Below are 16,178 nucleotides of genomic sequence, written 5' to 3'. Positions count from 1 at the left end.
CAAATTTAGCAAAGTGTGAATGTCATGTTTTCGCTATTCTATGTAGTGTGGTTTTGAAGCATTATATTCCCTATATTACACACAAAACTCTGATTTGTTTAAGGAGAACAAAAATAGTCTCAAGGGATCAGATATGACATGTGTCACATATGGAGTGTCTCCTTGTGACTTCTTTTGCATATCACTTTAAACCAGGTGTGAGGAACTTCTGGCCTGTGGACCACATTTAGCCTGCGAGACCATTTTCTCTGAATTATGGCTGCTTGCCTTACACCTGACGTCATATGTGACATCAGGTGTGGGCAGGTAGAGATGTGGGTAGATCCCTGGGGAACCCTGCTTGCAGAAAGCAGGGTTAAACTGATGGGCAGCGAGTTCAACCCAGCTTGATTGGCTACATGACTGAGGAACTCAACCACACAGCCGATCCTGAAGTAAACAGCTTCACTATGCATAGAGCTGGCACTAAAGTATCCAATTGCCAGCTGACTGTTGGGTGCTTTGAAAGTGCTGTGCAAGGGTCTTTTGACAGGTGACAGGACATGGCACCTATCAGTTGCCTGATGTCATCATGATAGACAGCTGGGTTGCCCCAACCACCTGCCAAAGTTGGGCCATAAGTTTCCCATACCTGCTTCAAACCATAGGTAAACTAAATGAAGGTTTAAAGGTGAACATAAACATTTCATTTTCCCTAGAATTCACTGGACATGTTGTGTTGCTTGGGAATGATTGTGTAGGAAACTTTGTGTATATCCCGCCAAATTCTCCACCAGAGTGCAACTTTTGGTGCATTCTGGGGGAAATGAAATGGTTTCAGCTAGAAGTTGCTGCCACCAAAGATGCTCCCCCCCCCCCTCAGTGGATTATATGAACAAGAACGTTCTCATTTGTTCTCTGCACTCGTTTTGGCACAGATCTGGCCTGTTCTGTTGAATTTTCCATTTGTTTCCATGATTTCCATGAGCATATCCATAATTTATATGGTGATTTAGACTGGGGAAATGGTCCACACTGGAAAATGCTTACTTACTTACTTACCTGTCTCCCTCATTTTGCTGGTCTGATCAAATTGAGAGCCCCCCCCTCCCCCTTCCATTCAGTTGTGATAGGGGATTGGGAGGTAACTCCACATCCATCCCCCCATCACATCTAGTTTGGTCTTAGGTCTGCTTCAGCTGTGATGGGGAACAAGGAAAATAATTTTTGCTTTTACCAATTGGGAGATTTAAAATGGAGTTTAAGATGAGCTACAAAAGTATCTGGATTTATAGCAAGTTATTTGAGTTTTCTATTGAGCTTTTGAGCAGAATGAGGCACAGACTGATAGAAACTCGTTTCATGCCTGTGAGTTGATGGTGCCTGGGGATCTTTTACAAGCTGGATCTTTAATGCTTCACCGGCATAGCCAAGATGTCATGGATCCTTTATTCCTGCCTCTTGTTTATTTTCCACAGAAAGTCTAATCATAGGATTCAGTATGCTTGGCATTGGTGATATACATTGGAGCTTCATAGCTAGAATTTTATGCTGCTTTGATTATTCCATTCCTGTGCCAAATAGGATGGCATTTGATTTTTTGTAAAATTGCTTTGGACTAAGAATAATTAATTAATAATCTTGGAAGAAGTGAAAAGACGCCATTAGCACACACATCCTTAACAATTTGGTTGCAAAGTAAAGAAAAATAATGATATACATGTTATTAAACTCAGCACATGCGTTATTGATTTTACGTGTCATTTGACAGATCATCTTATAGTTAATGCTAGCAAGCACTATAAGTGTATTTTTAGTTCTTTATTTAAATTGCCACATATGATCTAAACACAAATCCTCAGCTGGTGTCAATCAGCACAACTTCAGCTGAAGTCAATGGAGTGATGCCAGTTTATATAAGCAAAGGATCTGAGCTAAGCTCTTTATTAAGAATTACTAGAACGGACTGTACTCTGTGCTGGGCACTTGTGTGCTGGGAGTTCAAAGTACATAGGAATGCATGAAACATTTTCCTCATTTTCATTTCCAGGCTTCAAGAACACGAAGATATAGCTTGTGAAATCCAAGCTACAAACAGGATGTACATATATTAACGTTTCAGTTTGTCATTTTATTTTTTTTCTTCTTCTTTTCCTTTTTTGCTGGGTGGGAATTCTGCTTGATTAAAATCACATTAATCCCAACATTTATTTTTTTATTTAAAACAACAGCAACAACTTTAATTCATTAACCTTGTGACCTGGATGCTGTCTTTAACCATTCCCCAGAGAGTGGCTACTCACCCTCATCTCCAGTCCTGAATTTATAATCCTCAGGAACGAGGCACTTTCCTGAGATAACCATGTCTGATGGTGTTGCAGGCCCTTCACTTCCTTTTGTGTTAAGGGGTCAGAAGCCCTTAAGGCAAGTGGCTGTGGAAACATGTTAGCCGTTTTGGCTCTCCCTCAGCACTGATAGCACTGTGTATGTGACTGCAGCCTAACTTGTTGCTGTTCTACTGAACTGGAGGCAATAGCGAACACCAGGAAAACAGGTGAGTAACGAATTTTAAGGCTGACACAAGTCTCTGAGGAAACTCACTTCCAATAAGTAAAAGATAATGCTGCACTTGGTTGCTTTAAGTAATAATACCAGGGGAAAGATTATGTTTATGGGACTTCATAGAACTATAGTTAATAATCTATTAAAGTGATGTGGATTTACATGTGCATTTCTGTAATTAGCTAGGGCTTTTTTTAAGCAAGTCTATTCTATTAGCTCTGTGATTTAGTTGATTTTTGACTGCTGGCGATGCTGTTGGTGAGACAGAACAACTTTGTTTCTGCCAACTGTAAAATGTCAGTTATGAGGCTCTTTGGTTCTTTTTTTTTTAAGGTTTTTTTAATGTATTTTATAGTTTTGGTCTTTGCTAAACTAGACTTATTTTGGAGGAAGTTTGGGATAAAACCCAAAATGAAACAATTATCAGAGTTCATTCATTTTTAGTTAAATAAGTTTTAGGCTCAATCCCTGACTCTAGAATTGGTACTTTTTGTGCTTTGACATGCCTATTTAGAACTATAATGAAATATTAACCGAGTATCTGTGTTATATTGCTAGCTAATCCTATGCATGTCTACTCAGAAGTAACTACAGCTGAGTTGAATGGGGCTAACTCACAGGTAAATGTGAATACAACTGCAGCCTAAGTATCTTAAAATGTGAGTCCTTTACGTAAAATATCAGTGACTCAACAGAAATTAATAAAGGTTAGGTCTTTAACTGAGATAAATAGCATCTTAACCAGTGCATCTTAGTCACAGCTCCCACAATCTCTTTCTGTTTCAGTTGATATGTTTGGCTTCATTCATCCAAGAGCTAAGAAAGAAAGGCTGAGCTGACAGCTTTTTCTGACTCTCAGGAAAATACTGTGACTTTTGGTGTAAATGCTTGGAAGCCTTTTTCGTTATTTAATTTTTTCTAAATTCTTTTCTCTAAAAGGATCTGTGGCATTCATATTAATAGCAACAACAGTTGTTTTTTAAGTACCATATTTACGTGAATCTAATGCACAATCAAATCTAATGTACACCTCAATTTTCTAAACCTTGACACCAAAAAAGGATTTGCTGGCACCATTAAATCTAATGTGTCCCCTAATTTTCACAACTTAATTTGGCAAAAAAGGTGTACATTTGAGGTGTGCATTAAATACAGTAATCCTGAGAGACATGTTGGACTTCCTAGCTATGGAAAGAATAATGGGGAATGGAGAGCTTCATAAATTTAAGTAGTTAGATTTCATGAAGAACTTCCTATCTGCAGTTTATATGAGGGGTGGACAGACTTCAAGCTTGCAGAATCTGTTTTGCTTTCCTCCCTAAAACTTTCAGGTGGTCAGGGAGACAAGTGCAAAATAGGAGCTTAGAAAAAGGGGCATTTGGAATTAGGGAAAGGGGGACTTATGAGTGCTTCTCAGCACAATAATTTGTTTTTGTTAACTGAGCTCTCAGTCCTTCACAAAAGGTTTGGTGTCTACCCAAGTTTTCTTCATTTCATCAATCTAATTGGTGTGTGTGTTATGCATTCTTTGGTTGAGGAACTGCATTGCAAAGTTCAGAGAAGTAGATTTAGAAAGAGATCTGAAGTTTACTTTGTGCATTGGTTTGGAAAGTGCACATTTTAAAGTTAGCATTGAAATACAAACCAAACCAATTTCTCCCCATCCCTAATTGTGACTGAACTTCCTTTTCACAGATGCACACATACAAATACATGCAGTGTGAGCATTAGGAACATAAGAAACATTTCTATACAGTCAAACAGCTGGATTATCTGACTGGCTGAGATTCCCCAGAGTTAAAGAACTTAAGAAGAGCATTGCAGAGTCAAACCAAAGGACTGTCTAGTCCAGTGTCGCAGGGGAAAACCAGATGCCTGTGGAAAGCCCCAAAGCACACCTTGAGGATAATACTCCCCTGCTGCTTACCAGCAGTGGGAGCTTCCCCCCAATTCAAATTACAGGTGCAAGAACTCCTGTCTGGATCTGGCCTACAGCAGGGAATATTGGATTAAATTGCCTCCATGCCAAGTCCTCAATTAGGAATGTGGCTGGGGGTGGTGTGGTGGAAATGCTCATTTTCCAAAACCATGTGTGAACCAGAATGCAGCTATTATTCAAAATTCACACTCATCTAAAGGGAAAAAAACCTGTATGTACAATTCCAAAATATAAGATAAAAAACAAATAAAATAAAAACCTACATACAGCAACAGTGTTTTGTGTTGTGTAGACTCCTATGATGTAAGTAATGGGCCCCGCCTGATAGCCTGCTCCCTAAAATACACTGGTTTGCTCATTTCTATATATAGGGTGCCTACATTCTGCATGGACTGGTTGCATGGCGTATATTCAACACAAAAAACAGCGACAATTTGTTGTTGACAAAGGACAGCTGGACATATAAAGGGCCCCAGTACCTTCAGTAGCTTAGGGCCTAATCAAACCTAAATCCAGCTCTGTCTGTACTGCTTATATTTAAACATTTGTTGCATTTTATGTGGTCATGTGTCATCCATTTGAATTGTGTATGGAATGGTGTTGCTAATGGTGCCGTCTGTAGTTAGAATGAACCCATCAGTAAAGCCCTTGAACTGATCTCTGTTTTATCACTGTGCAATCAGAACCTCTCTAAACTAGCTCCAGAATGTTTTCAAAACACTGTGATCTGAAGAGGCAATCTAAGGACAAGCTCAATATGGCATGTCTATCCATGTCCTTATCCCGATCTCTTGAGGTCCATCATTTTATTTTCATCTTCAAAATTTTCCATATCAACTGTTACTAAAAACTAAGCACATTGACACACATTGTGCTGATCTTTTTTTTTTTTAAGTTCCAGTAATATTATGCAGCTCTAGTGAGTAAGTGAGTGAATGAATGACTGTCACTAACATTTGTATTTATTTTTGAGGATATTGCTCTTTTTTAAAAATGCATTAACGTGTTACAGTGTTGACTAGCCTGCAGGTTTTGTGATAATCTCTAAAGTTGGTAGGCAAAAAGGCAAACATTACCAAGATGTGAACTCCACAATCTGTCAGAAAGCCTTGTAAGCAACTCTGAATGTGGAAAGTTTTACAGCTCGGAAAATAATTCCTTAGCTGTATACACACAGAACCATTCATCGCTGCATAGGAGAAATGGCATGCTATTTCTTTTATCAAATGGAAGACATTTTAAAAGTAGAGGTAATTGCTTTCTAGATAATGTGTGTTGCCAATTGAGATAGAACCAGAAATATACCCAGATATCTAAAAGCAAAATATTTGGTCACAGGGACTATGAAATTCTAGAGAACATCCATCTCTATGGGTTTGCAGTGTAAAAGAATATAATTTGTTTGTTTTCTATACTACCCTTCATCCGAGGATCACAGAGCAATTTACAATATAAAAACACAAACATTCATAACATGTATATACTCTTCATGTGGGCTCTCCTGGTTGCTCATCTGCTAGGTTGGTAAGGTCGTTGGCCACAAGGGAGAGATACTTCTCCACAGTGGGTCCACTGCAGTGGAACTGCTTCTATTAGATCTGCACCAAATCTCTATGGTGAAGGATTTGGGGGCAGCTCTGAAGGCTCCCCACGCCCTCAGTTGACCTTCCAGGCACGATGCTCATTGGTGTGATCATCTGTTCTCAATAATTTTGTAAAAAACAAAAACGTAGTTAAGGGAGTGTAAAGGGAGATGGCATTTCAGCTGTATTGCTTGACATGTGAAAGTGACTTAAACTGGAGACTACTTAGAAGAGAGCTGAAAGTGATGTGAGAGATACAGTATTCCCATATGCATTCATTTTGTCTTGGTTGTTGCCGCTGGTTAAAAAAAGTTTGCAGGTTTTTGAAACATTTCAAAATCGTATCTACCAGATTTAAATTTGGAATAAATCCATACATCACTAACAGCGACCCTTCTTTCAAACAGCCTTCAATTCTCTGAAAGAAGCTGCATTCTGCCTACACTAGCTATACTGACCCTCCAGAGCTCCCTTCCTCTCCATCTTAAAGAAGGATTTGCTTTAGCCCATAATCTCTACAACTGTATGCTTTGCACTTGTCCAGTGATAATTGTATTAAATTCAGTACGTGGCTCTATTCTATGAGCTCATATAATCATCTTTCAGAGCTATTTTTTCATAGGCAGTGTATCATCAGTTGCACAGTGCAGTGAAAGCTTTTGAACCAGAGCAGCTTCTCTTTCCTATCTGAGAAGGAACACTCAGCTCCTGACTCAAAATTGTGCCTTATACAAGCTATTGTCCTGTTAAGTACAACTTCTACTTCAGGGGAGATTATTAGAGGATGCTAAAGTTGTCTGTTGGGGAACTATAGCCTCCAGGAGCAAGAATTTGATTCTTTGTCAGTTGCACTCTCTAATACCAAACTAGAAGAGAAGGTGGAAAATTAACTGTACAAATGCAAACAGCTCTTTGAGTGCTTGCAAAATACTATTCTCTTCTTTCCCCCCAAAATGGACTTGATTTCTGTGGTAAATACATGTGGATCTACCCCCACCCCAGATGTTTTACATCCACACAATACATTTGGATAATTTCTGTACACAACTATAATTGTGTTTTACCTACTCGGTGAAATAATCATCTGGAAAGGCAATAAATGACCCATCGTACCACTGTTATCAGTACAGCTGTTCCAATGCTTGCCCCTTCCCTTGTCCCAGCATGGCTAATGGTCGGGGATGAGGTTGTGGTCTAACAACACCTGGAGCACCCACACATTCCCATCTTTGCTGCAATACCACAAATTACTAAATCTTAGAAATCCAGAACTAACCTAATCATAAAAATCTCTAGAAGCAGGCATTTTCCCCCCAGCCAGAATTCACAGGAACTCAGTTCTGGCACCTTTCAGGTGAGTTCCATTGCCATTGTAAGAGAACAAGGGAGGAAGGAGTTTCATGGTGAGTTCCAGCACCTCTTTTTCTAGAAAAATAGCACTAAACTGGACAGCATGTTGAATCCACTGATTTGGCCCTTAACTGACTTAATATGGAAGTATCTGAGAAAGCCACCTGTTTACAACGTCCATATTCACAAGTAAGATTTTGATAACACAGAATAGTTGGCTCTGTATTATTGCATTAGCAGACCTTCAAACGATCACATTTGTGTGTTTTTTAATCTAGTAACCAGTGTGAAAGACACTGCCATCTATCATTAATAAATAAATAATGAGATGGGTAGAACTTTGCAAATGCATGTTGATCTGATGCTATTTTTTGCAAGTTAGACAGATGTGCAAAAACCGCCCATCAGCTCTTTGCTCAAGACTAGCTATCAAATCAAAAATCTGTGGACTGGCTCTTCAAATCCCAGCACTAATCGCAATGATAAAGAGCTACCTTTTGATTAATCCTGCCCCGGACTTCAACAGAAAGATACTGCAGTTTAATTACTGAGTGAAATCTACTTTGTCTGATCTGCTAGCCTGCAATGTAATTTTGTAATATAATCAGCATCGCCCTTGTCTGGAGTTCTAGGGCTATGAAGTCCAAGGACCTGTTTGGCTGGAATGAAGAAAATGAACAAACAACCACTAGCCACAGTGTTTTAATTAACAAAACCTTGTTTCAGTACTAGTTATTTCTGCTATCGGTGTTGATGACACCAAGACAGGGATGCACTCCCTTATACAAGTACAGGTAACAAATAAAGCAGCTTTTGCAGTTATATTTAAAAGTGAGGAACCAGTGCATGACATATCTTTGTTTTAAGCATCAGGCAATGGACTGCTCCAAACATTCATATGGAGACTCATCACTTCATATAGGTATCCATTTAAGCTCTTGCTGTATGTCCCTCATGATGGAAAAATCAAAGTAAAGAGATGTAAAATGTCTATTTATTTCCACCAGAAAGGCAAAAACAGAAAGTGAAGCATCAGCTGCCCTTCTCATTGGCACAGAACAGGCTATGGTTCAGATGTTCTACTTTGAAGTAGGAAATAAAATGCCTCAAATTTGACCAAAAGCAGCTGGTTTAGTGCTGGCATTGGGGTTCTTTTGCATTAGGCATCAGTGCTGCAGGCACAATTTCAACAGGTTAAGTATGGAAAGAGTATTATTTCTAGAGTGGCTGGGGAAACCCAGCCAGATGGGGAGTATTAACAACAAAAACAACAACAACGGGGAAAACTTCACCTGTTAACATTCTATCCCTCAAGCATTCTTATTACATCTGGTCACTGATTTATTTTTGCACTTTTCACTCTAATGTTATGCTTGTGTTCAATCCACATACAGTATACTGGGCCTAGGAAATCCTGTTAGTGCCCTTGCATGCAGGTATAAAGCTTGGGCAAGTCAACATCACAAGATGTTGTCTACTTTAGAAGCTCTTGAAAATACTATGAGCTGGGGTGGTGGGGGAGAGATAGTGTGTAAATGTACCTAATTAACTTAAATAAAAAGCCATAAACCTGACTTTATATACGCAGCAGCATTGCATCCTACTTCCACTTACTATTACTGCTGAATAACTGAACTTAAGAGGGCATCTCGGTTAGAAGAGGGGTGTTAATTCACTAAGGACTTCTCAATCCTAGCCCTCCATGCTAAATGCATTAGCAACAGAGACCAATGGGAGTTCTGATTCCCATGTTGTCAATTGTGATGCAAAGCAATCAGATTAAAATTACCACTGAAACTCAGGAGACATTAACAACTTTCCCCAGGATTCACTCAATGTAGAAAAATGCAATCTGCAGGTCCCTTCCCTTTCTCCTTACAGTATTCAACTTTTTTCTACTTTACATGGAGGGAAATTCTTAGAGTAGGAAAGTTTAAGATTATGATTCGGTAGTGTTACAGAAAAATAGCTTTCTAGTGGAACTGTGAAGCCCTCTGCCCAGAAGTCTACCCAACTGCTAAATAGACTAGTGTTTTGATTCTGTCTTTAACTGGTACACAGCAGAAAAAAGGGGTGGCGAAAGGAAGGCTGCATAGCAAGTGTATGTACACAGGAGCATAGGCAAAATAGTTTTTGTGAGCACTGAGGCCAAAAGGACATCTGACGAAATGGGATGTTATCTATGAAATATGATGTCACCATAATTTCTTATCTTTTCAGATACCACAAGACTCTGTTGTTACAGATTTTGGAAGCTTTTAAAAATAATATTGCCCACTTTTACTGGGTATTTGCACATGTGCACCATAATTTTGCAGTATTCTTCACTATTGCCAACATGAATTAATACCTTTAATCTGTTGGTTTTCTGGTCTCACACAGTCTCTCTCCCACATCTAAGGTTCATGCAGGTATCTTTCCTATGACAGCAGGAGTTCTGGGTGTGTATTTCTCTGTGTAATGCCTGCAGCAACAACAACAAGAAGATGTAGCACTAGGGACTGTTGAGATGTATTAGATGGACACTGAGCATCATATAATGCTCCTAGGAATAGCTTCATTGTCCAAAATTAGCCACAGTCCATCATTAGCAGGGGATAGCAACTTCTCAAGGGCTGACATTTGGGCTCACATCTTTGGGTTTTTCCCTGATAAAAATGTTAATTTGAGAAATGGATGTAGAACAGAGAATGGGCATTGCTTACTGAGGACTTTGCAGGCTGAGAATTATTGTTTCGAAGGCTATTGATTTTTGCAGCAGCTGATATTTCAATCTGGGTGCAGCATGTCTGTGCCTCTACGCACACTGTCAAGAAGAAATATGATAGTGTCTTAAAAGATTAATAATATCGCTGGTCCTCAGGAGGCCTGTCTTAATTCACTGGCCTGTTCCTTGACATGTACTGTAATTTATCTAGTCTGATTTGAATAGCAAATGGTGATCGGCTGCCATTAGGGAAATAGGCATCATTCTTATTGATCCAGCATAGGCTGCATTGTATTTAAGGGGAGCTGCAAAATGTTATTAACTTCACGATGAGATGCTAGAACAGTTCTCCACACCCCCAAACTATAAGGGGTAGTGTATCTTAAAATAACAATGAAGTGGTTGATATGGAAAGAGAAGGAAGAGCGATTTCACTTAACGTACTTGCAAAGGCAAGGGGTGCTATCTAGTTGGTGACCTTGCATGCATGGAAGGCAAACAGAAGGAGAGGCTCATATAGGGAGATATAGGCTCCTTCAGATATCCTGGACACAAGCCACATAGGGCTTTGTAAGTCATAATCAGCACTTTGAGTTTCTGTTTTCCCTGTAACTGGCTCAAGTCAGCAACCTGGCCACAGCATCTTGGACCCACTGAAGTTTCTGAACACCTTTGAAAGGCAACCCCACATAGATAATGTCAATAGTAATCCAAACAGGATGTAAGTAAGCATGTATCACCATGGTCAGATGAGACATCTCCAGGGTGCTGCTGGCACACTAATTGTAAATGTACAAACACACTCCTGGCCACTGCTGAAACCTAGGCATCTATCCTCAGGGTTAAATCCAGGAGTGCACCTAAGCTGCAAACTGGAGTTTTCAGCAGGTTCAGTGTAACCTCATCCAGCACAGGTTGAATCTCTAATCCCTGATCTGGCCTTTCAATTGACCCAGGAGACTTCTATTTCTTAGGGAGACGTCTGCTACCCTGGCAGTCATGGTTTCTCTGCAGATGTTACCAAGGGAAATGTGATAGGACAATTATGGTATTACCAGGGATGCATATATTTGAGGACATCCTATAAATCTCAGTGGAACTTCCACTGATTAATCATACGTAGGATTGCAGTGTATTTTTGCTCAGGATACATATAGGAAGTATTGCATTAATATTTTTCTTCTTCTCTGCCATCATCCTGTGGAGGAAAAAATTGCAATAGAAGTAGCTCTTAGCTAGTTTGCTTCTTTTCTCTGGATCTGAAAGCTGTTCTTGAGTAAGACAATAAAAAGCTACAAAAATGGCCAAGCACAAACCAATAAAATAGATTGAAAATGACTTCATTATTTTGAGCGGCAGTAATTGCTATACATTGTGATGCTTGCATAAAAAATTAGTTAATATGTAGGAAAATGACATGTGATCCTTTTTATTTGCCTGATGACTTTAGTCTCTGAGTGAATGACTTATTAAGGTTAATAAAGAAAAATTTGCTTGTAACTGGCAATAAGCTAGAATTTAGCACGCCCTTATGAATTCTTTCTGAAAGACTGGAGGAATAAACAACATATAGGTTCTAATGCTCGGCTATCTATTTTATTTTTATTTATTTTCTAATAGAGATTCAAGAATAAACAATGTGTTCTAACTTGTTTGTCTTTTGCCTGCCTGCCTGGGCAGGAATGCTATGGCTTTCTTAATTCTCCTGTGTGATTTATCATCCCCAGTTCATTGTTTTGCATAACTCTGCTCAAAATGAAGAAATGTCATTATTTTGCAGTGAAAAAGTTGTCATTTGCATAATGCCTGCCATTAATTATTGTGAGACTAATGCAGCTGTTGATATTTTTAGGGCACAGTGGTACAGCCTGCACCTTGTATAATGTCATTCTGAAAACATTGGTAGTTAATAGGTGCCACAACATTGCACAAATGCAAGAAAGGAAAAGAAAAAGAAGAGGACATAATAGAACAGGCTGTGATCTTTATTTAGCGTTTCCCCCCTGAAATACTTGCTGAGAGACAGCTCTAAAAGAAAATCAAGAGACCAGGAAGATGCAAAATAGAAAAGGAGGGGAGGGGAAGAAGGAGGATGTAAATGTGATCATACACACACAGGCACACACAACTGCAGCATGAGGTTAAGGTGGAACTAATCAGGTAAAAACACACACATTATTCTGTTGGAACAGGAATAATGCCCTAAATTTAACTAGGGGCTCCTCAGAGTGGAGGCTTTTACTCTGCAAATCTGCATGGAATAATGGTTATGTCATTTAATGACCGTATTGCAGTCTCTGAGCATATAGTCTTTCAGCACAAATCTATGCATGCGAGGGCTTGTCTTAAAAGGCAAATAGTTGCACATTAAATAAATTTAAAACATAATGTTTATTGGAAGTATGTCCCATAGTGTTCAAAGGGGATTACTCCATTGTAAATGTGTCTAGGGTTGCAGTCCCAGGGATAATTATTAATCTAATGCAGGCGTGTTCTTCTGATGCCATCTTTTATTCTTTTTTTACTGTATCAATAGGTCTGCTGCTTCCTCACCACTTCCTTGCCAGGTTTTCCCCCTATCACTTCTTGCAGTGTGGAGGGGATTATTTTCATTGGGATCGCACACAGGGCGGGAAGGTTAAAACCTCCCCAGGTATTGCAGTTAAAATTAAAATTCCCTCCTACCCATACTATAAATTAAACAAAAACCTCGATGCAGATGATTCCTAATGATGCATTTAGTGTCGTGTAGTTTGGCTCTAATGCTGATAGAACTACATCAGGACAAAATAAACTGTTAATGAAGACCTGTTTTATCTGTTGTGCTGAAACATACGTACTTGGTTAGATTCATCAGTCAAAAAGCCTGTTGGTTAAAAATTGTGGCCCAAATAAATTAGAAAGATAATGTAAGAACTCAGTAAAAAAACAATTGGCAGGTTTCATTTTGGAAGAGAGATTTCTTCCTCTCACATACGCACAGAAGTAGTACCGGTACCTTTTCTATAATGGACCCTGCTCTGAAACTTTCAGACGCAAACAATTAATTAATTAAATCTGATACAGCTAGGCAACTAAAATTTTGTCACAGTCCTACTTCCCTGTCTTTTTCGCCAGCTTCTGACATTCTGTAGAAGTATACTTATGGGCGTTCACAGGGCAAGAGGGGTGCCTACACATATCAAGCTAGTCAACAAGAGATTTGGAGTGACCTCAAAATCAGTTCTATGCCAGATTCACACTCACTGTACTTTTCTAGAGAAGAGCCTTCCTCAGATGGAATCCACACACATATAAAAAACGCTGTGAAAATGCTTTTTAAAAAACAGTTTGAAAAATACATTGAATTTTGCATAGCTCACTGTCGCCATCTAATGTCACATTTATACATTGCACTTTACAGCACATTTAAAATGTTTTATTTGCAGCTGTGTAGATGTGCCATTGGGGATGTGAGTGGTGCTATGGTCTAAACCACTGAGCCTAGAGCTTGCCGATCGGAAGGTCGGCGATTTGAATCCCTGTGATGGGGTAAACTCCCGTTGCTCGGTCCCAGCTCCTGCCAACCTAGCAGTTTGAAAGCACATCAAAGTGCAAGTAGATAAATAGGTACCGCTCCAGTGGGAAGGTAAATGGCATTTCCGTGCACTGCTCTGGTTTCGCCAGAAGCGGCTTAGTCATGCTGGCTACGTAACCTGGAAAAACTGTCTGTGGACAAATGGCTCCCTCGGCCAGTAAAGTGTGATGAATGCCACATCCCCAGAGTCATTCGCGACTGTACTTAACTGTCAGGGGTCCTTTACCTTTTTATGTGAGTCCTTAGATGCTGATCTAATTATTCTGCTTCTGCAAATGTTACAAGATTTGGAAGCCCTAGAAATACAATAATAATATAAAGAAATGAGCTTTGTGTGATGCTTCTTCAGTCATCAGATGAGGAACTTTGGGTACTGGTCCAGCTTTTTGAGGGGGACCAAGAATAGAAGCCAAAGGTAACCCAGAAGAATAGAAAACAGAAATGCTGGCAGGCTTCTCAGGAAATGGGTAGCAAATATCATTTTCTTGGGAAACTGAATGCTAATGTTTCGATTGATTTAAGGCTAAAAGAAAGACACGAAGGGTTTTCTATATACGGTTGCTACACAGAGAAAGCAAATATGTAGACCCGTTTCTGTCTCTTTAGCTATGTATATCTGTAGCTACTTTAAAAGCAGAAGACCATTAGTGGGCCTGAGGTACATTCTGAAGATACTACTTCATCAGACATTGGACAATTAGCACCCTATGCGTCTGCCTCAAAAGAGACAGGAAATACAGGCACAGGCAGGGCATGAGAACATCCCATGAGAATTGAAAGTACTGAGGCAGCTACCAGTACTGTACAACTTGAACTGGAAAAGTTGGCTATGGGGAAACCACATCTTGAAAGACAATCCTCCATCTTATGTGTTATAATTTGAGCTGCTAAAACCCTACAGATAGTAAGACTTGCTCATATGGGTCCAAGAACATTCTAAATAGTCTCCTTGGTTAGCATACTTGGCTGGTTTGAAAGGACCTGTATGTTTTTACTGCATCATACTTCTCTAGCCTGTAGTACAAGGGGTACCAGTTATGTGCATTTCAAAAATTAGGACCAAGTAGTGGTTCACGTGAAGATGCTTCAGACTTCTTTTGCGTCATGAACAGGAATAAGATGCCAAATGCAAAAATCGTAGAGGAAAATAATCAGAAGCTATACTTTATAATGTCAGCCATTTTGTATGGTGGCCCATAAGACTATGCTATTCATGGTAAAATCAGTAGTACAGGTAGCATGTCAGACCTTTTACAGCAGGGGTCAACAACCTGGCACCATGACACCCACGAAGGTTTCCAGTGGTGCCCTGGGCAGGGCCCCCAGATTCTGAAATTTCATTTCAAAAAGAATAAGTAAGTTTCTAGCCCTCGTAGAAGGAAAGTTTGGGGGCAAGATGTGCAGTGACATTCTAAGCAATTTATGGGAAATGATACTGGTGTGGCCGCCTTGTATAGTTTTCTTGGGACTATTTTTTGCTGTCCTGGAAAATGTATACATGAAGAGTATTAAAGGTCAACATTTGCTTTTCATGCTCTTGGTGTATGTTAATAGAAATTTTGGTTGTTGTTTCTTTCCTCTGCTTTGAACATTAAAGCAACAACAAAGGAAATTAAACCACAAACCCTGGAAAAAAGAATTCCAGAATCTACTTGAAATTCAGCAAAGGGCAGGAAATACAGTTCCGGAGCTGCCAGTTTGTCCTCAGATTACCCTTCTGTCAGCTGGGAACTTGAGCTGCTGAATATAGAAAGAATCCTATAGAGACAATAATCAGGATGGCTAATATCACAATGCGTTTGAAGATACAGAGTGAGCAGATCTCTGCAACTCATGTGTTGGGACCTATTTTGTTTCCCATTCACGTGGGAAATCTTAGGTTGGTACAGGTTTGTGGTTTTTTTTAAGTTCCTACTCAATAGTTCCCATATGAGTACGCTTTGCAACATGAACAACATGTATTTAAATGTGTATCTTAGATTCTGTGTAAAAATCTACAGTTGTGGGCGACTAGAGTCTAGAGTCTGATTGTATGTGTTGATTATTCTTAGGATAAGAGTGTTAGTATAGAGGATCTCTTGTCTCCCTGTCTGTACATGAAGGCTAGAATAGTGCCAGGTTCCAAATAAATATGCGGATGATAACTTGAAAAATCCCTTGAGATTCTGATATTCAGTGGTGTGTGTGTGTGTGTGTGTGTGTGAGAGAGAGAGAGAGAGAGAGAGAGACAGACAGACAGACAGACAGACAGACAGAGGGGGGGATAGAGAGAAATACGGTGCACACATGTACACAGTAGTGTAATGATGGCCTCCAGCTGTTTTGGGACTACAGCTCCCATCATCCCTAGCTAACAGGACCAGTGGTCAGGGATGATGGGAATTGTAGTCCCAAAACAGCTGAAGGGCCAAGTTTGACCATGACTGCAGTAGTAGAATGGTACATTTTGAAGTGCAAGAGTTGATTGTTAAAGCCCTGTAC

The 16,178-nt window shown here is 39.6% G+C and overlaps 1 protein-coding gene across 23 annotated transcripts in view; it reads left to right on the top strand.

Annotated features, from left to right (window-relative positions):
• Positions 1–16,178, top strand: part of ZBTB20 (zinc finger and BTB domain containing 20) — a 463,068-nt gene that overhangs the window by 192,765 nt on the left and 254,125 nt on the right. Inside the window, exon 1 of one of the 23 annotated variants that reach the window (XM_081908438.1) lies at positions 2,197–2,533. The exons of the other annotated variants lie outside the window; for them this stretch is intronic. The gene's annotated coding sequence lies outside the window, so the exon portion shown is untranslated. Of the gene's footprint in view, positions 1–2,196; positions 2,534–16,178 lie in introns of those variants that run through there. 23 annotated transcript variants of the gene reach the window in all.

Source organism: Podarcis melisellensis (assembly GCF_964234715.1).
Source record: "Podarcis melisellensis genome assembly, chromosome: 4".
Taxonomy (NCBI): domain Eukaryota; kingdom Metazoa; phylum Chordata; class Lepidosauria; order Squamata; family Lacertidae; genus Podarcis; species Podarcis melisellensis.
Note: the sequence above shows the minus strand (reverse complement) of the source record. Positions and strands in the feature narration are given on the sequence as shown.